The sequence below is a fragment of the Canis lupus genome, chromosome 10 (assembly GCF_048164855.1).
Source record: "Canis lupus baileyi chromosome 10, mCanLup2.hap1, whole genome shotgun sequence".
Taxonomy (NCBI): domain Eukaryota; kingdom Metazoa; phylum Chordata; class Mammalia; order Carnivora; family Canidae; genus Canis; species Canis lupus.
The window spans coordinates 19,523,513-19,545,099 of record NC_132847.1 but is presented as its reverse complement, the minus strand read 5'-3'; the positions used below and the strand labels follow the sequence as shown (position 1 = coordinate 19,545,099).

Genomic DNA, 21,587 nt, shown 5'->3' with positions numbered 1-21,587 from the left:
AAATCTGAAGAATAGAATTCCAGTACAATCACAATGACAAATAATCTGATATTCTTAAATCTCCACTACTAAAATCTGAAATATTAAGGCTAATACAGTTATTTGACATAATTTGTTAAATAAAGCACATTTACTTAAGGACAAGCGTTCCAACTTCAGATGCATTTTTAAGAATTCAGCTTTTTTAGGTCTATATACAGAGGTAGTTAAGAGTAAACTGATTAAAATCCTTCTCAAAAAGGATTTGTGTTTTTAAAATCCTGATTGGAATTCAACAACAAATTTTTCATGACCTGTTTTCTGCATTAAGTAGAGTAAAGGCAAAATGCAGAGAATAAAGCCTTAAGAATTAATGCTCGTGTCAAATATTCTAGGGTTCGAGTCCTAGCCTCAAGTTTTAGCTGTGTGAACACAGGAAAGTTACTTCTTTTTTAAAAGATTTTATTTATTTATTTATTTATTTATTTGAGAGAGAGAGAGAGCATGAGTCGGGGGAAAGGCAGAGGGAGAAGTGGACTCCCCGCTGAGCATGGAGTCCAATGCAGGGCTGGATCCTGGGACTCCAGGATCACAACCTGAGCCAAAGGTAGACATTTAACTGACTGACCCACCCAGGTGTCCCAAAAGTTACTTCTTTTTTCTGAGCCTCAGTTTTCTTAACAGTAAAATTGGGAAAGTAACCATTTAGCTTAGGAATGCTAATTAATTTAGATAGAATACTTGAGCCTATGTTGGCTTATGTGAAACATGGTAATCATTAAATATTAAATTTTCTTACCTGTAAAATGAGGTTAACAACCCCTTATGACACAGAGGTTTTGAAGGGTTAAAGGAGGTGATGTATTTAAAAACCCATGGCATGTGGTAGATACACTGACAACACACTTAAGTGTGTGGTTAATACAAAGTTGCATTTCCAGATCTTCTGATAAGAACAACTCTTCAAAACCATAAGGAAGACCTCAAGGTATTTTCTAAATTAAGATGTTTTGTTTCCCAAGGATATATTCAGCATATTTTAATATTCATAGGGTTTAATGTACCATTAAAATACTTTCAAATATAAACAAAATTCCATAACTAAATGAAGCTTTAACAGTAAAAGATCTTGAGAAGTATTCTATGAACAATCACTTTTCATAATAATCCCTTAAGAATTATGTATCCAAGTCTTATCCCTGCAACATGTCTGCCAGAATAGAAATATAAAGTATCTGATTTATGTCCTGGCCAGAGCCTAATAAGAAATACACCAGAAGCCAAGAATTAAACAAGATAAGTTCAGCTTTGCTCTTATTGTAAACCACAGGAAAGATGTCATTTTCCTATTGGGAATTCATTTCTATTCAGAAATACATAGATCAAGCACCTGGGATGCTCATTACTGTGCTATGTGCTGAGGATACAGACAAGCATCCAGCAAGATCCTTGATCACAAAGAGATTAGAAGCAGAGGAAATGAATGCAAAGAATATTGAATTCCTCCAAAAGCATGCATGGTAGAGGGAGAGGCAGTCTAACAAGTCCGAAAGTGTAAATTAATCAGGGTTCTGAAAAATGGGTAGAATCTGAACAGGGATAAAGGAAAGTAAGGAAAACAAAGAAATAGCCTTCCATTTGGAAATTCTAAAATAATGCATTTGAACATAGTCACTAAGGTCTGCAAAAATTATCAGCTTTTCATTAGGGCCTCAGAAGAGTACATGTGTGAATTTAGAAGGGGAACTGTGAGGAGATGATGTTTTAAAAAGGCTTCCCAAGTGAATGAGCAAAGATATTTGGTAGGTGAAGTCTGGGTGGGATTTCAGTCTCTTCTGCTCTTTAGGCCCTACAGATTAGCTACTCTGTGCCAAGATACAACCTGCAGAAACCTTTGGGAATCCCCTGGTTGGAATGCCAAAAGCAAATCTAATGATTACATAATTTGTTTCTCTTTAATTTTTAAATTCATTTACAGTAACATTTACTTTTTATTGAACAGAAATTTAACACTCACATTGATTCATTTAATCATTATCACCATCAGGAACCAGAAGAGGTCCACCACTCCCCAAAACTGTCTTGTACCTTCCCTTTATAGTTATATTATCGCTCATCTTTAAATAAGAGTGACCACTGGATCACTGACCTGATCATCATTATAAGTTTGTCTTTTAGACAATGTCATATAAGTGGATTCATAAGGCAAATAACCTTTTGAGACCAGATTCTTTCACTGAGCCTAATGCTTTGAGTCCTCCTCGTATTACCAGATTGTTTAACCATTCGCCTCTTGAAGACCATTGGATTGTTTCCAGTTCTTGACGATGGTGAATAAAGTAGGTTTAAACATTCATGAATCGGTTTTGGGCAAAGTTTTAATTTTCTGAAGTAAATACCCAGAAATGGGATTGCTGGGTCATATGGTAAGTATATGCATATCTTTATAAGAAACTGCCAGATTGTTTTCCCAAGGAGTTGTAAAATTTTGTGCTGCCAGCAGTAGTGTACGAGGATTAAAGTTGATCCATATTATCCACAACCCTTGATATTGTTAGTATTTTAAATTTTAGTCATAAAATAGGCATATAGTGATATCCCATTGTGGATTTAATTTGCATATCCCTAATGACAAATGATGATGCCATCTTTGCAGTGTTTATTTGCTATCTATATATCCTTCTTGTGAAATATCATATCAAGTCCTGCATATGTTTGAATTGTTTTCTTAGTGTTAAGCTTTGAGAGTTTTATATATATATATAAGTTCTGTATATAAGTTCTTGTGTCTGGATTTGTGATTTATGAAGACAGGTGGCCCTTGAACAATGCAACAATTAGGAGTGCTGATCCCTCCCAACACACACATAGTCAAAAATCCACATATAACTTTTAGGGCACCCTGGTGGCTCAGTCAGTTAAGTGTCAGACTCTTGGTTTCTACTCAGGTGTTATCTCATGGGTCCTAGGATTGAGCCCCATGTCAGGCTCTGTGTTCAGTGGGGAGTCTGCTTGAAGATTCTCTCCCTCTGCTCCCTGCCACCCCCTTCCCACCACTCATACATGTGCACACAAGGACTCTCTCTCTCAAATAAATAAATAAATAAATAAATAAAATATTTTTTAAAAACACGTAAAACTTCTGACTCCCCCAGAACTTAACTACTAAAAGCCCACTTACTGTTAAGTAGGAGTCTACTGATAACATAAACAGTTAATTAACACCTAGTTTGCATGTTATATGTATTATGTTTTGTATAACTATAATAAAGTAAGCTAGAGGAAAGGTTATTAAGAAAATCACAAGAAACATAAAAGTACATTCACACAGTTCAAACCCATGTTGTTCAAGGGTCAATTATATTTTCCCCTGGTCCATACTTGTATTTTAATTCTTTAATAAAGCAAAAGTATTTTGGTTTTGTTGTTTTAATATCGATGAAACATAGTTCATCAACTTATCATTTAATGGATCATGCTTTTGGTATTTTTCTAAAAGTCCTTCACCTAATTCAAGGTCACAAAGATTTCTTCTTAGCTTTTCATCTAGGCTTTTATAGTTTTACATTTATATTAACAATCCATTTTGTATAAACATTTACAACAGTTTCGGGATCCCTGGGTGGCTCAGCGGTTTAACGCCTGCCTTTGGCCCAGGGCATGATCCTGGAGACCCGGGATCGAGTCCCATGTTGGGCTCCCTGCATGGAGCCTGCTTCTCCCTCTGTTGTGTCTCTGTCTCTCTCTCTGTGTCTCTCATGAATAAATAAAATCTTTAAAAAAAAAGTAAAATAACTTTATTATTCTTCATTATGCATGATGATGACCAATGTTTTCAAGACCATTTCTTGAAAGATCATTCTTTCTTTCTTTCTTTTTAAAGATTTTATTTATTTATTTTAGGGAGAGATAGAATGCAAGTGGGGGGAGGGGAACAAGGAGAGGGAGAGCGAAAGAATCCCTAGAGGACTCCACGCTGAGTGTGGAGCCCAATGTGAAGTTTATCCCAGGACCCTGAGTCTAAATCAAGTGTCAGACACTTAACTGTCTGACCCACTCAGGCACTCCATTGGTTCCTTCCCTTTGTTTGATATGAATATGTTTCTTTTGTTTTGTTTGTTCCTCTTTTTCAGCTTATTTAGGCAGAAATTCAGATTATTGATCTAAGACCTTTCTTCTTCTTAATTAAAGCATTTAATTCTATAGATTTCCCTATAAACACTGTTTTACCTGCATCTCATAATTTGTATGCTGTCTTTTCATGGTTTTTTTTTTCAGTTCAAAATCATCTCTAATTTTTTTTGTAATTTCCTTTTGACCCATAAAATATTTATAAATGTTATTTTCCAAATATTTGGAGAATATTCCCTTTTTATTTTTCTATAGTTGATTTTTAGTTTAATTCCATTATGTTCCAGAACAGAATGTTTATCATTTAATTCTTTCAGATTTGTAAAAGTTTGCTTTATGAATTAGAAAATATTCTTTCAGAAAATGTAACTTGAAAAGCACATATTTCTGCTCTTTTGGGTAGAGCAGTGTGTACATGTTAGTTAATAGTGTCATTCAATTCTTTTACAAGAATGTTGATTTTCTACTGACTACCCATTACTAAGAGAGATGTGTTGATAGCTCCAAATACAACTGTGCATTTGTCTATTTTCCTTTTTCATTTTGTTGGTTTTCCTTTCATGAATTTTAAAGCTCTATTGGTAGGTGCTAAGATATTTAATATCATTATATCTTCTTACTGAATGACCCTTTTATTATATAATGTTCCTCTTAGTTTTTAGTAATTTTCTTTGTTCTTAAATGTACATTTTGGCCATTTGAGTGTTTTTTAGATTTTTCATGGCAAATGTATTTCATATTTTTACTCTTGACCTACGTGTCACATTTGAATTGAGTTTCTTACAGACATCAAAGAATCGGGTCTTTGCTATTTTTCAATTTGATCTGAAAATTTTTTTAAATGGTGTATTTAGACTATTTTTATTTACTATTTTTATTTTTTAAATGGTATTTATTTTTTATTTACTATTTGCTATTTTTATTTATTTTATTTATATGTATGTTGGGATTTAGGTCTACCATTTTGTTATTCATGTTTTATTGTTGATGTTGTTTGTGCCCTCTGTTCTTCTTTCCAGCCTTGATTTTGCTCTTTCGAACTAAAAGTTTTAAGAGGGAAGGCCTCAAGCTTTTTAGTATGTCATTTTAATTTATTTATTTTGTTTCAATGACATCTTTCTATATATTTGTTTAGTTGTTGCTTACTATAGGTTTTACATTATACATATTCAACTTTCAAACCACATCAAATGAAATGTGGAAAGTTTAACATCATCTAGGTCCTTTCACCTTCCTCCAAGGATGTGGAGTTGTCTTATGTATTACATTTAAATATGTCAAAAATGCCATCAGATGATGTTATAATTTTGCTATCAACTATCTAACATATTAGCTAGTAATATAAAATATTCAAGAGGAAAGTATATTTGTCACTTCTCCATTTCTTTTGCTCTTTATTCCTGATGTTCTAGTTTCCATTAAATGTAATTTCCCTTCCGTTAGAATTACTTACTTTGGCAATACTTTTAAAGATCTTTTGGTCATGAATTCTCTTAGTTTTCCTTCATCCAAGAATTTTCTTATTTTATCTTTATCTGTGTTGACAATCCTTTCTTTCAGTAACTTAAAAATGGTGTGCCACCCAACCGGCTTTCATGGTTTGTTTTAACAAATATGTTAGTAATATTATTGTTCTTCTATAACTAACAGTTTGTTGGTTGTGTCATTTTTTCTTTCTCTTTAGTTTTTACTTTTGATTGTGATATCTCTGGCTATGCATTTCTTCAGGTATGTCTTGTTTGGAGTTAACCTGGCCTCATATCTGATGATATAAATCTTTTGCCTAATTTGAGAAGTCTTCAGTCACATTCTTCTCTTTCTGTTTCCTTCTGGGATCCATGATGACTACTTGTGATATTTCCCACAGATTCCTAAGACTGTCTTCATATTTTTTCCCAATCTTTACTTTCTGGTGTTCAGATTGGATCATTTATTCTGATTTATCATTACGTTAAAAAACTCTTTTCTTGTCATCTTGATTCTACTACTCTGTACATGCAGAGAAATTCTTATTTTGGCTATTCTTTTTAAATTCAAATATTTCCATTTTGTTTTTTGTTATATATTCTATTTATTTCCTGAGACTTTCTATCTTTTCATTCATTACAAAAATATGTACCCTTACTTTTTAGAATATCTTTATAATAGATATTCTAGTCTTTGTCATATAATTCCAAAATCTGTACCACCTCATAGTATGTGTTGAGTGTCTTTTCTCATGTAAATTGAGATTTTCCAATTCCTTTATAGATGGTATAATTTGGGGTTGTAGCTTGGACACTTCTTTTTAAGATTTTATTTATTTATTCATGAGAGACACACAAAGAGAGGCAAAGACATAGGCAGAGGAAAAGCAGGCTCCCTGTGGGAAGCCTGATGTGGGACTCCATCCCAGGATCCTGGGATCATGACCTGAGCATTAGGCAAATGTTTTAACCCTCAGCCACTCAGGTGCCCCTATCCTGGACATTTTTAATACTATATGGTGAAATTTTCAGTCTTATTTAAATATTATGAAGAATGCTGACACTTCAAAATTCTTTAGCATAAAGCCAAAAGTTTCAAAATTCCAAGGCTCTGTAGGCTTTGGCTTAATTGTCAAATTTCCATCGTCAATTGTCAAAGCCTTTTATACTCCCATCCTCTATGTTTATCATCTAGGGATCAGGCTGGGAATTCAGTGGCTCAGTAGCTTACTAGCTCATTTTGCTAAGAAATTTTATAGTCATGTTCACACATGCAAAGCTGAGGTGACCAAGAGCAGTTGATAAGCAACTGTATGAGATTACTTTCCTTGACTCTTCCCTTTCCATTAAATCCTTTGTCCCTCCCATGTTCTTATGGTTCTCATTTCAGTAATGCTGCCAGAAAGTCTGTGGCTTAGGTACCCCACTCTATAGTGCACTTTTCTGTCTGTGTCTAAGTTTGAGCAATAAAAGGGCTGGAACAGAAAGCAATGAGGTTCACCTTTCCCTCTTAAAATAAAAGCTCTATAGACCAGAGAGGAAGATTCATCTCCGATTTTTATGATTCCTCTTACTGACACTATTGCTATCCCCACTGCCACTATGAAAGGATTGCTTGGTAGATGGGGCAAGAAAGAATGCAGAGGTTTGTGTTTGTTTTTTGTTTTTTGTTTTTTGGTGGGGGTGCAACTTTCCTCCACTATCTCTAAGCATTAGGAGACCTTCCTGGCCCTTGATGCAAACCAAAGGAATTTCTTAGCTCCCTCTCTCACTATACACACCCTAATGACCACTTCCAAGTCAGGGCTGTTTTGAGTCCAGATGAGAGACAGAAAAGTAAACTTACCACTGGTTTGGTGGTACTTCAAATTCTTGCCTTATTCTCCATATGCACACTACTATTTACTTTTTAAAATCCTCAAATTGTTGTTCCATTCTACCACATAAAATATATTCAGTGAAAGAGTGGAGTATGTTGACTCCAGCTTACCCTAAACTAGATACTTCCCTTCAAAAAAAAACCAGTCAGAACTAGTGTCTTGTAATTTAAAGAAAATTACCTATGGAATTGTATTATTTCTACAATGCAAATGAAGCATCTCCATAATCTCAATTTTCTCTAGTCATTACCATTTTCAACCAGTTAAGAACCAGAATTGGAAAGACTATGGCACATGCAAAGCAAAAGATGTGCTGCATCATCAGATTATTTAGGTATTAAAGACACAAATCATTCTAATATCTCAAAAAGCATTTTCTTCTGTATAGGCTTACACATTTGCTGCATTTTTATCATCTAATAAGTGACAATATTCAATATAATAGAACTGACCTACTAAAAATTACATTAATATTATATAGATTACATTGATATTATTCCATACTAATAATTAAACAATACTTATAATTAATAATTAAATACTAATAATTAAAGAAAAAATGATTTATAAACTCAATTTGCTTCAATCATCTTACTAGAAGAAAAATAAATGATATAGAAAAATTCTGAGATCAAGACAGAATCTTCTGATCATGACATTTTTAAAATTTAGTGACTTCATTTAAAAAAATACTAAGGCTTTTAGATACTTCAGAGATGTGTATCAATACACTTATGCTTAAAAGCCATGATGATATAAGTGTAGAGACAAAGGATGTCTCACAGTAAAGGTAGACAAATGGGAAATGCTTTTTAGTTACCCAGCCAAGAATAACAAAAGGAAAGAAAAAAAAGGAAAAGATTTAAAAGAATGTGTAAATAGTTTCATATTATTCACCACTCTGTCTCAAGCCCCTAACACCTAATATGCTTTTAGGCACAGAGCAGGTACTCCAAAATAGTGGGAAAAAATTTGATAAGTGATAAACAACAAAGAGAAGGAGACAAAATAAGTCAAAGAAGATAATCTGAAATGAAAGAACCAAGAAAAATTGAGGAAGAAGGACAAATAAAGAAACATAGTTCCTATTATCTTCTAAGTCTGATTCCAAGACTTTCAGATATCAGAATTTAGAACACAATGAAAATTATCACCCTTTTCTCTCTGATATATCTGACACTCCGACCATAATGCTCTGTGGCCATCTGGATTGAAGGAAAGCAATATTGAGAGAAATGGTATAAAACCAGCTTCCAACACTTGCAGCAAATGCTCTTCTGTTGATTCCCAGTAAGTTTAATTGTTGTGATTGGGGAATTAAGTGATGAAATATCTAAGTTACAGAAATAATTATTATAGCTTAATACTTCTGAATTAAGTACTTTAAATGTATAATTTACAATTCTGAAAAATATGCAAAAGTTTGAAATATGTTTATAATAATAGAATAACTTTACAGTTACTTTGCCTGGGCATCATCTTATTACACTTTTGTTCAAGCATTATTATTACTTATGCCTTCTTTAACTTTTCAAAGTGTCTTAATGTAAATTATAGGTTATGTGAAAATCTTATCAGCATATGAATGTCACTGGTCTTTTTGTTTCAAAGCTAGAGTGGTCTAATATGACTCCTTGGGTTTTCCAATTTTCTTCGCCAGAAGCCCAAACTTTGTATTTTCATATATTATGGCCAGCTACCACCCAACTGACCTCCTTTGACACTCAGTTTTCCCTATCCCTTTCCTTGCAGCTCCACAGGGCAAGGGTTCAGACCCATTTCAATTTAGTATGCTTTTGTTCATCACTGATGCAACAATGGAGAAAAAAATTAAATGTAAAGAAATTGCAAAGATTGTAGGTTGTAGCAAATTCCTTGCAAAATCGTCTTAAAATCCTTTCACTGGGTGGCTCAGCTGGTTAGGTGTCTGCCTTTGGCTCCGGTCATAATCCCAGGGTCCTGGGATGGAGCCCAGGTCAGGCTCCCTGCTCCATGGGGAGCCTGCTTCTCTCTTTCTGCTGGCAACTCCCCAAGCTTGTATACACTCTCTGTCAAATAAATAAATAAAATCTTTTAAAGAAATCCTTTCACTGTTCTACTGTCTTATCAGGTATGGTAAATGGAAATCTCTTCGAATGTCTCCCTTTTTATTTTTTTTCCCTTTTTATTTCTTAACACACATTTTCTTTTGTCTTACTCTGCTTTCAGAGGGCCATGCACAATACTTTCATCTAAGATGACTTTATTTTCTTCCAGTATATAAACCCCCAAAGTATAATGTATAATTATATGCAGTCTTTAGTCTGACAGTTAATTTTTTCTAACTGCATAGCAAATTACTATAAATGTGGTGGCTTCAAATAATACCCACTTATTATTGTACAATCCTGTAGGTCAAAAATCTGTGACAGCTTAACTGAGTTTTCTGCTCAGGGTCTCACGGGTCCAGGTGTCATCCAGGCTGGACTCTTATCTCATGTCTGGAGAAATACCAGCTTCCATATTCATTTAGATTGTTGGTCAATTCAGTCCTTTGCCTCTGCTTTAAAAGGTGAATAGAGTTAGATCTCTAAATCTTAAGGTAAACAGAGGGACTGGACTTATATCTGTGAAATCCCTTCACAGCAGTACCTAGATCAGTGTTTGAGCAATCAGCAGACAGAAATCTTAGGAGTGTCATCTTTAGAATTCTGTCTACCATACCGAATATATTCTATTTGCATTTCTGAGAACATTCATATTAAACACTGAGCAATAATTTATAACAACAAATCTCATGATAAATTCTGGGTATCTCAAAGCTGGATCTAGGTTATATAAAATTATACACATTTAAGGCAATGCGTATGTCTAAAAGGTTTAATAATCTCTTTTGCAAAAGCATATGTCCCACTAGACTGAGTGAGCAAGAGCCTCCACAGTCATCATTGAATCTATCGAGGCCTTATAATGGGACTTTGAAGATGGTGAATACTCAAACAGTGTATTTGAATTCCCTTGAAGACTTAATTACATTACTAATTCGCTTAGAAAGTAAGATTCATATAGGAAAAAAAGTAACTTCATTCTTTGCTTCACCAAAGAAGTTCACATTTCAAAATCCTGAATATGAAATCAGCATGATTTTTTGGTAGAAGAAATATAGTTCTAACCAAAAGTATATTAAAAGAGAGAGATTGAGCTTAGTAATTTTTCCGTATTTCCAGTCTCCAAAATTGTCTGTGCTTTAGGTGCCATAATGCAAAAGAAAATGGACAACAGCTATTTAATGAAAATTAAGCTACTTAAAAAAACTGGCTTGACCTCTTCTTCTCACCCAATAAAAATGATTACTTCTGCTGAAATGTGGTTTGGAGAATGTACTGGTGTTTGGAAAGGGAAGTGTCTGGAGATTCTCACATGTACAGTGTCAACATAAAAGGGTTATTTAAGTATGTTTTAGTCTCTGAATATGTTTCTTCTTGGCAGTTGCTTTCTAGGTGGTCTGTATGCCTGATCATTTGCAAGTACGCAAAATCAGAATTATTCAGAAATGTGCAGAATAAACCATCATTCCAATATGCCAGAAGATAGAACAAGAAAGTTTATTAATAATACAGAAGCATCTAAGTCTTACCAACAGAATGAAGGGAGGAGCAAAGAATCCCATAATGGAAAATCTGGTAGTTAAGGAAGCACAACCCCTTTCCTGAACAAGAGCTACAAAAATATTCACCACTAAAAAAATCATACTGACCAACATGTACCTTTGCCAGCTCTATTTACCAATTTGCTATACTTTAAAGTCCTTAGGAGGTTTCATCACACACACACACACACACACACACACGACCACTGACTTATCACTATTGATTTTTAATCATTGCCAAGTTATAGCAGAATTTCTCCAAGAGTGCTCTGCAGAATCCTGGGCTTCTACAAAATATTTTCTAAGACCTTTTCAAGAGGTCCACAAGGTTAAAACCATCCATATTTGTCCTGATGGGGCAAAAGCCATGGCAGGTACAATAGCCTAACACAAATGAGGGCAGGGGGAGCAAACTGGGCTGCCAGTCATTTTATTTTTCACTAATACTCACTCCCAATGGGCAAAACTGACAATTTTCCTTTAAAATGTCCTAGATGAAGCAGTAAAGGGTATTAATTTTACTAACTCTGCACCCCAGAGTACACACACCTTTTAATATTTCAAAACAAAAAGGAAGTATGGATAAAGTATTTCTGCTGCAGACTAAAAATACGATGTTGTCTCCAGGAACAGGTCTGTGAGGTGGTTTGAGTTACGAACTGAATTTTGCTTTCACTAGACACCATTTTTACTTGAAAGAATGTTTAACAGGCAAACATTGGTTAATCAGACTTGGGAATAGGGCTGACATTTAGCCAAAAATGAACAGAATGCAACCTGTCACTCCAAGGAAATGAATGGGTGATATGTGTAGATACGTGTAATAAATATATTACTTGCTATAATATCTGTAATCAGTAATATCTGCAACTGATGGTTTGTGTATGTTTCTATTTACTTATATAGGCCAATGACAAAAATGCAAACTTTCAAGTGAAATTAGAAATTGGAAAACTTAAAAAAATTTATTATTTTTATAAAGATTTTATTTATTTATTTGAGAAAGAAAGAGAGAATGCATGAGCAAGAGGAGGGGCAGAGGGAGAACCAGGCTCCCCACTGAGCAGGGAGCCTGTTGTGGGGCATGATCCCAGGACCCCAAGATCATAATCTGAGCTGAAGGCAGATGCCTAACTGACTGAGCCACCCAGGTGCCCCAAACTTAAAAAAAATAATCTCTATGCCTATTGTGGGGCTTAAACCCACAACCCCTGAGTTCAAGAGTTACATGCTCTACTGACACAGCCAGCCAGGTGCCCTGAATATCAGAAAACTTTTATTTGCCAATGTGAGCTTGGCAACTTTCCAACACTTAAAAACTTTTCTGATAAGAATGAAGGGGATATTAACAAATAGGGTTTTTTTAATATATATTGAATGGTGAAATGTGCCAACATTTAGAGGATCTGCCTAACTCAGTGAACTAAGATATTGTGATTGACCAATAAACATCACTAAAAAGCGCAGTACTCATCCATTTTCACACTATCTATCTTTGTGTGGTCATTATTTTCTTCAAACACTTCAACCAAAATAACAAATAGCAGCACCTTATATACAAAAGCACATATAAGATCCCTGCTGCCTTTGACAAGCCAGATACAAATATGTTTGCAAATATATAAAAGCCACGTATTCTCAGTATTGTTTTGAATAATGTACTGAATTTTTATAAAATGCATGTTCTTTATGCTTACCTTTGATGAGCTTATTACTGTTCATTTTAAATGACTTAAAATATTTTTGAGAATTTCGTGGCTTTAATTTCTAATAATGGTGACTAATGACAAATATTACTGATATAAATAAAGCCTTTTGGGATCTTCACTAATTCTCAACAGTATAAAAGGATGCTAAGACCAAAAAGTTTGAAAATAACTGGTTTATAGCATATACACAACTTAAATACCTACAGAGAAGCTCTAAATTTATTTTTTAAAAACTTGTAGGAGTCATCATGATTATTAACACCAAATCTCCAAATGTCTAAAACATTCAGAGCACATGTGAATGCTGACAAAGTGAATTGTGTGACCAAATGAAGCTATGGTGTGTAGAAAATATATATATAACAATGCTTTAAAAGTTTTTCAGGACTTCAATTTCTGGCAGCAAGACCATGTTGTTTGCAACTCTATACAGATAAATGCTGAACTAAAAAATAACAAAAATCCCTTAAATTCAAAGCTGAGTATATAAAAAAGGGAAATTCCCCCACAGGCCTAAAGAAAAGAAAGGAAGATGGGGAGTTCTAAGCCAGCACTAATGTGCTAGCAGCCTCTGGGAGTTTGCCAAACTCAAATCCAAAGGTGTTCAGCATAAGTCATGACAATGAGACAAAAAGAGAGACTGCTCAAAGTAAGGCCTTGGAACTGAAATTTCTACATAACGTTATCTCAATATAAAGTGAGAAGGAGGGATCCCTGGGTGGCGCAGTGGTTTAGCGCCTGCCTTTGACCCAGGGCGCGATCCTGGAGACCCGGGATCGAATCCCACGTCGGGCTCCCGGTGCATGGAGCCTGCTTCTCTCTCTGCCTGTGTCTCTGCCTCTCTCTCTCTGTGTCTATCATGAATAAATAAATAAAAATTAAAAAAAAAAATAAAGTGAGAAGGAGGGGGTATCATTTTTCTTTCCTTCAATGCAATGAAAGAGTAGTTTAGAAAAACAACTGTTCCCTGGCAAAAGGAAATGGTATAAAAACTTGTCTACTTTGACCTAGACCACGTTTTTAAAAAAGGCCTCCCCTGAGAATATTCAGAGTTGCCATATCTAATTTACATTACCTGTAATAATGAATAATTTACATTATTCAAGGAATGCTAACTCACAAAATTCACTTAAATATCCCTAAGGCATATGTGAATATTTTTTTTTCCCTTTTTAGATGGAGGAAGAGAGGTGGGGAGACAGAAGATAAGAAAGATTCTTAAGTAGGCTCTAAGCTCAGCACGGCTCTAAGCTCCCACAATCCCAAGATCATGACCTGAGCTGAAATCAAGAGTCAGACGCTTAACCAACAGAGCCATCCAGATTCCACTATGAATAGAACTTTTATCTTGACAAAGGTATATCTTTTCCAGGTCATAGAGCATTCCCACAGATAAAAGAAATAAAGGAATAACTCAAATGCATAATTACATAACTGAGTGACAAGTCACCAAAAAGATTTAACAAAACAAATAGGACTAGAACCACAAAAACGTCAATAACAAAATTATTAGCTATGTCAATGTTCAAAAGTATACTTTTAATAATTTAGACCTAAAAGAAGAGATTGAACGTATGAGGAAGGATCAAAAAAAAAAAAAAAAAGGAAGGATCAATATATTATCAAACGCCATAGCAGAGAGAGAAAAAATCCAAATGAGTGTTTAGAAATAAAAAAGCTATTGAAATAAAAAATCCTTCATAGCCAAACACATGAAATTATTAAGAAATGCACGATGAGGGGTGCCTGGGTGGCTCAGTGTCCAACTCTTGGTTTCAGCTCAGGTCAACATCTCAGGGTGCATGTTCCACGGGGAGTCTGCGTGAGATTTTCTCCCTCTGCCCCTCTGCCCCATGTATGCGCTATCTCTAAAATAAATAAGTAAATCTTTAAGAAAAAAAAAGAAATGTATGAAGAAAATAGACAATTGGTATAAACCAAGACACACAGACAAAAAAGTTACCTAGAACATAGCACACAAAGACAAAGATGTAGGTATGAAAACAGAAGAGATATATGGAAATCAGAACAAGAAGCTGCAACATGATTTTATTAGGATTTTCAGAAAGAATGGAAGATTTTTGATTTTTAAAAGGTGCACCTGATAATATCAGAGTTTTTTTTTTAATCACTTTCATTGGTAGAAATCTCCTTGTAATCCGAATGTATCTTTCTTGCTACTAATGGGTTTAACACCTCTTTTCTTTCTTTTCCTTTCTTTCTTTTCTTTCTTTTTATTTTTTCTTCCTTCCTTCCATCCCTCTTTCCTTCCTCTCTTCTTCCCTCCCTTCCTCTTTCTCTGTCTCTATCTCTCTTTTTTAATTCACACTTGATATATTCTGCTCTAAAGATGGCTGTTAGAGTCTTTGGTTCTACTTGGTACATCTACTGTATGTTTGTTTCTTATTCACAGATTTATAGATATTATTTTTTATATTCTGTGTTCTAATTATTAACAGCTATGTGTGTTATGTGTGTTACAAATACTATACATCATTAATTTCAAGAATCACTATATATCACTAATTCTAAGATTCACATTGTGATTTGCCTTACAATTGATAATGTCTTACAATCAAGAATTTATTGTATCGGGTTTTTTTCCTCTTCAGTGGTACATTATATAATAGTAAATCTTAAAATCAAGGACAATAAAGGCACCTCAAAATTCATGAAATATGGTATCTTGTACCTCAGAGAAGCCTATTTTTTTCCCCTGGTATTGGGATTTCTTTTGAGACACAGAAATTTCAAATATAAATATAGTTGAATTTATCAAGCATTTCTGTTATAATTAGAATTTTTGTGTCATTCAAAAAATTTGTCTCTACCACAAAAGATATAAAATTAATTTTCTATATTTTCTCTAATTTTTCAAAAATTTAAACCATGCGATTCATTTTAACTTGTCTCTATGTGAATAAATGTCTTAACATCATGTGTTCTGCTCTCACAGTGTTCTGCTTTGTCACTTTCCCAAAAATGTGCAATAGCCTTATCCTATGTATCACATACTATACTTGACATGTGATAGAGCAGATTCCCCTTCCATATTTTTTCTCCAATTCTTAGGTCAAAGCTGCCCCATGACATTTAGAATCAGCCTGTCAAGTTTCCTACAATACTCCTTTTAGAATTTTTATGCAAATACATTCTATCAATATGTCAATTTGAGGGAACAGCCATTCAGTTCACCTTTAGTCTTTCAGAACATGAGTACAGTTTAGATCTTCATTGAGGTATGCCTTCTTGATTGAATTATAAAATAGGTCAATAATTTTCTCCATATGGTCTATGCATCTTGTTATTAGATGTATTCCAAAGAATTTTATTTTTCCATATATTTAATAGTATTTTTGAATTGAATGCCTTACTGGCAAATGCTGGTATATAAAATACAAATAGTTACTGAATATTGCTTTAATATCTAACCACCTCATTCTCCTGTTAATTTTAATAATTTAATTCCATATTCTTTGTTTTTTTTTTAATGGAGATAATAATAACATTCACTTCATTTTAAGGCCTAAAATTGCCAGTACATTTTTTAATAGAAACAGTGATAATAAAATCTTCTTCTTGTTTCGGATTTTGAAAGGAATGCTTTTAAAGCTTCACTATTTTTAAAAATATATTTATGCATTTTGTGTAAATATCTTTAACTGAGTTAATACAGTTTCTACTTTGTACTCTTTTGTCAAGAGTCTTTACTATGAATGTGTTTTGAGTTGTATGAAGGACATTTTCTTTATCCATTCTGATGATCATATGGTTTTTATATTTAATTGCATTACACAGTTATATTTTAAGATTTTCTAATGTTAAACTACTGCTGTATTTCTGGAATAAATCTCAAATAAAGTACCCCTACTTGATTATTTAAGAATACCTTGTGAGATGATATCTGCTAATTTTTTTCCTGCTAATTTTGATTTAGAATTCTTTCATTTCTTTCCTGAGAAGAGTTTATTGTTTTTCTTTCTCACACTGTCCTCTTTAGGATTTCATAAAACATTTATAGGGTTTTAATTAATCTTTTTATATTCTCTGAAATAGTGTATATAATATGGTAATGGTCTATTCTTCGTACTTTTAGTAGAAATGATCTGTAAAATCATCAGTGCTTGGTATTTTCTTGGAAATATTTTAAATAATTGATTACATTTCTTTCACTGTTCATAGATAATAGAGACTGTTTTTTTAGTCTAGTCTCTCAGCTAGAAGTGGTCAATTATCGTTAATCATGTTTGTTAGCATAGCGCTAGTTTGTTGTTCTTTACATCTATTTATGTATCATGATACAAATTTAAATTTTTAATCTAATTCAAAAATCACTACTAGTTCTTAAATAAACTATAGGGTGAGGATTGTTGACCTCACAGTCTAAAGATTTGAGAGCACCATATTTCAGGATTCATTCTGTATAAGTCATGGGAGGGGAGAATGAGTTATTAGAAAGTATACTGTTTTTCTACGACTGCTGTAACATGTTACCACAAATGTAGTGGCTTACAATACCCAAGTTAACCATCTTACAAGTCTCTACATTAGAAGCTTGACCCAGATCTCACTGGCTAACATCAAGGTATCACAAGGCTGTCCATGCACCCTTCTAGAGGCTCTAGGGGAGAGTCCATCTCCTTTTTCCAGATGCTGGGGGTTGCTGATGTTTCACTTGTGGCCCTATTCCTCCACCTTCAAAAGCAGGAAGATGAGCTGAAACCTCACATTACATCTCCCTAGGCCTTTCTTCAGTAATCATATCTTCCTCTGATTCAGCTTTTCTGCCTTCCTCTTCTGCTTTTAAAGATCCTTGCAATTACATTACCATAGCAAGACAGGCCAAGATAAGCTCCCTATTTTAAGGTCAGTTGATGAACCGCTTTAAGTCCACCTATGGAATTAATTTCATGGAATTAAATGAAACCTTCATTTCCCTAAGTTATATAACCTAACATATTCCCGGGTCCCAGGGACTGGAACGTACATTTTTGTGGATCATTATGCTGTCTGCCACAGAAACTAAGGCAATTTCACTAGCAACACCAGTGAACAGTTGCCATTTGCATCCAGATTTGGACATTATTTTTCTGGAAATTTGAGGATACCACAGTGTTTACCCAACCTAAGATTCAAAAACTCTGAATTACATTGGCACAATTTTAATAGGTCTCTGGTTACAAAATTAATCTCAATTTCAGGAATGTTAAAAGGTGGACACACATGTTTCAGAATTGATATTTTGTTGATAAAAAACATTTAATAGCACTTTTTTCTTCCAGTATCTATATACATACCCACCAATCTACCAACTATCTATGTGACAAAGACAACAGGAAACAGTGATGGAGGAAATGGTAAAACAATTTTTACTTTTTACCCTCTAAACACCTCTTCAAATACAAGCTTAATAAATACGTACAAATTACCCAATTAAGCATTTATTTATAATATCCCACAACACTGATAAAGCCTAACACATTTAAGATGCAAGTATCTTTTGCATCAGCAAATGAGGAAAATATCCTATCGCTACAAAGTTAAAATGGTGACAAATAAGTTATTTACAAGCTTATATTTGCCATTTCTTTATATTTTTTAATTAAGGCAATTTTATTCTATAACTTCATTCAAACTTATTTGCCTCACTTTTAGTCTTCTAGCTGTATTGTCCCCTATTAGACGAACATATCACATTACAGACAAAAGCTGATTCATTATCCTAAGATCTGAGGCAGAGGCCAGTAGCACCACTTACTAACAGTGATGCTGGGCAAATGTGTAACCTCTTAGCAGGGAATAAAAGATGTGATAGAACCTAGTGAACCTAGAATAACAATTCTAAATGAGCCGCCTTTAGGGAAACAAAAGCAAAATGAACTACTGGGGCTTCATCAAGATAAAAAGCAAAGGAAACAGTCAACAAAACTAAAAGGCAACCTACAGAATGGGAGAAGATATTTGCAAATGACATATCAGATAAAGGGCTATTATCTAATATCTATAAAGAACTTACCAAACTCAACACCCAGAACACAAACAATCCAGTCAAGAAATAGGCAGAAGACATGAACAGACATTTCTGCAAAGAAGACATACAAATGGCCAGTAGTCACATAAAAAAATGCAGCATATCACTTGTCATCAGGGAAATACAAATCAGAACCACAATGAGATACCACTTGACACCAGTCAGAATGGCTAAAATTAACAAGACAGGAAACAACAAATGTTTGCAAGGATGTGAAGAAAAGGGAACCCTCTCACACTGTTGGTGGGAATGCAAGCTGGTACAGTCACTCTGGAAAACAGTGTGGAAGTTCCTCAAGAAGTTAAAAATAGAATTACCCTATGACCCAGCAATTACACTATTTACCCCAAAGGTACAGATGTAGTGAAATGAAGGGGCACCTGTACCCCAATGTTCATAGCAGCAACATCCACAATAGTTAAACTGTGAAAGGAGCCAAGAGCCTTCTGACAGATGAATGGATGAAGAAGATACAGTACATATACATACATACATATGTGTATACACACACACACATATATAATGGAATATTACTCAGCCAACAGAAAGGATGATGCCTACCATTTACATTGACTAGAGGGTATTATGCTAAGTGAAATAAGTCAATGAGAAAGACAATCATACAGTTTCACTCATATACAGAATATAAGGAATAGTGAAAGGGACCATAAGGAAAAGAGGGGAAACTTAACAGAGAAAAATCAGAGGAAGATAAGCATGAGAGACTCTTAATTCTGGGAAACAAACTGAGGGGTGCTGAAGGGGAGGTAGGTAGGAGGATGGGTAACTGGGTGATGGCATTAAGGAGGGGATGTGATGTGATGAGCACTGGGCATTATAGACAACTGATGAATTATCGAAAACTATATCTGAAACTGATAATGTACTACAAGCTGCCAAATTGAATTTAACTTTAAAAAAAAAAAGAGCCACCTTTGCAAATGCTAGAGTTTCACAACATTCAGTGAGGTCAATAATATAGCTTCTATGGCAAAAGTGAGAAGTCCAAACTTTCAATGTGTTAAATAAGCCCACATTTGTGTAGATGATAAACAGCTGAAGTAGGATTTAAAGCTGGGTGTCTGACTTCAAAATCCATATTCTGTTTTATTTCAGTGTTTTATTCACCTATAAAGTAATAATGATAATAAAACTAGAGAGTTTGGATTTCGAAGAATTGAATGAGATAATGTTCATTAATGTGTTGCTCAAATTAACAATGTATAGCCTAAGTCTAACCATTGTTTTTAAACACAGGCACTCCTCCTCATGTATAATTCAAGTTAATACCAAAAATTCAAAGCTTTTAACATCTCTTTCCTCTCTTACTCTATCTACTAGGAGACAAGGGGGAAATTGTCATTAAAGTCATCATTTATGCCTATATTATCCAAACTAATAAATACAAAAATCATTTTCCTTTCTCCTTCCTCTCTTGAAAAATTTTCATCATATAGTATCCAAAGTGAAATGGGCTGTCTTCACATCAGTAATAGATAGAAGAGGCAAGAAGGTAATCACTGATGTAAGAAAAGCATATGACAGGGGCGTCTGGGTGGCTCAGGTGGTTAAGCAACTGACTCTTGATTTCAGCTCCAGTCATGATCTTGGCATCATGATCAAAAGCTTCACGTTAGGCTCCACACTGGACTTGGAGCCTACTTAGGATTCTCTCTCTCCCTCTGCTCCTTCCTCTCTCTCACTCCCACCCCTGCTTGTATCTCTTTCTCTCTCTCTCTCTCTAAAAAACAAAAACATTTGACATTTGACAAAAATACAGCCCATAGTTTAACATAAGGAGATTTTAAAATATGTGTCAATAAACATTTATTGATAAACCCAAATTTTTCTTGTTTTATGATACTAGAGATTGAGAGCTGTTAAGAGGACCTGCAAGCCACACACATTTGTTTAACTTTGGGAACAATTCACTGCCGGGTTTACCTGCTTTCTCTTAATAAGAGCAGAAGTTATTAATATTGCCCTATACTCTTCTTCCCTTATAAATGACTATATGAGTATCAGGGAAAATTTATATCTTATGCTGCCAGTTACAGAAACAAAAATCTTATATTGGCTTAAATAATAAAGATATTTATTTGTTCACACATTTGGAAGCCCAGAGGTTAGACTGGGCCCCTGGATGAAGAATGCATCAAGAATTGACATTGTTGCATCAACTGACATTGTTGCGACCTCAAGAATCTAAGTACTCAGAAATAAAAAGAGATCTCAGGAAGGGCACTGGACTTTCCACATCCTATGTTATAATATTTAAAGCCAGTCTCTACCAAGCTCTTAAAGGACAGATTGAATAGAAAGAGGGAGTGATTATACTGCTTTCCTGATGAACCGTATGTACTCTGATTGTCCAAACACATCAAGGTACTTCATTATTCAAATGTGCTTTAAACCAGAAAGTAAGTTTCATAAATAATATATATCATGAATATGTATGTTATTTTCAAATAGCAGATTTAGCAAGATGTGAAACATAGACATAATCAAAAGGAAATTGATTTGACTCATGTTAGCAGTTGCTTCCTTAGGCTGTGTCCAGGCTATAAAGAGGTGATTAGTATGCATAATTATGGGAGAGACCGCCCCAGGTGCTGATTCCTCTCAGGTATTCGAATGAGGCATGAAGGGCCTCATTATTAAAGAAGCTTCAGAAGCAATATTGTTTAAATGGAGAAAAGGTAATTGTCTTGATACAGGCTTCATTGGTAATTAAAAGCTTCTGTGGTGAGGTTGATTAAAACT

General features: G+C 34.3%; 1 protein-coding gene and 1 long non-coding RNA gene across 2 annotated transcripts in view; one reads left to right on the top strand and one right to left on the bottom strand.

The window, feature by feature from the left end:
* The window catches only part of ADAMTS19 (ADAM metallopeptidase with thrombospondin type 1 motif 19), a 228,514-nt gene that overhangs the window by 135,338 nt on the left and 71,589 nt on the right, over positions 1-21,587 (bottom strand). The gene's annotated exons all lie outside the window — the stretch shown is intronic.
* The window catches only part of LOC140641292 (uncharacterized), a 34,019-nt gene continuing 33,460 nt past the window's right edge, over positions 21,029-21,587 (top strand). The window contains exon 1 of the long non-coding RNA XR_012037843.1: positions 21,029-21,244. This is a non-coding gene — a long non-coding RNA (uncharacterized lncRNA). The remainder of the gene's footprint in view (positions 21,245-21,587) is intronic.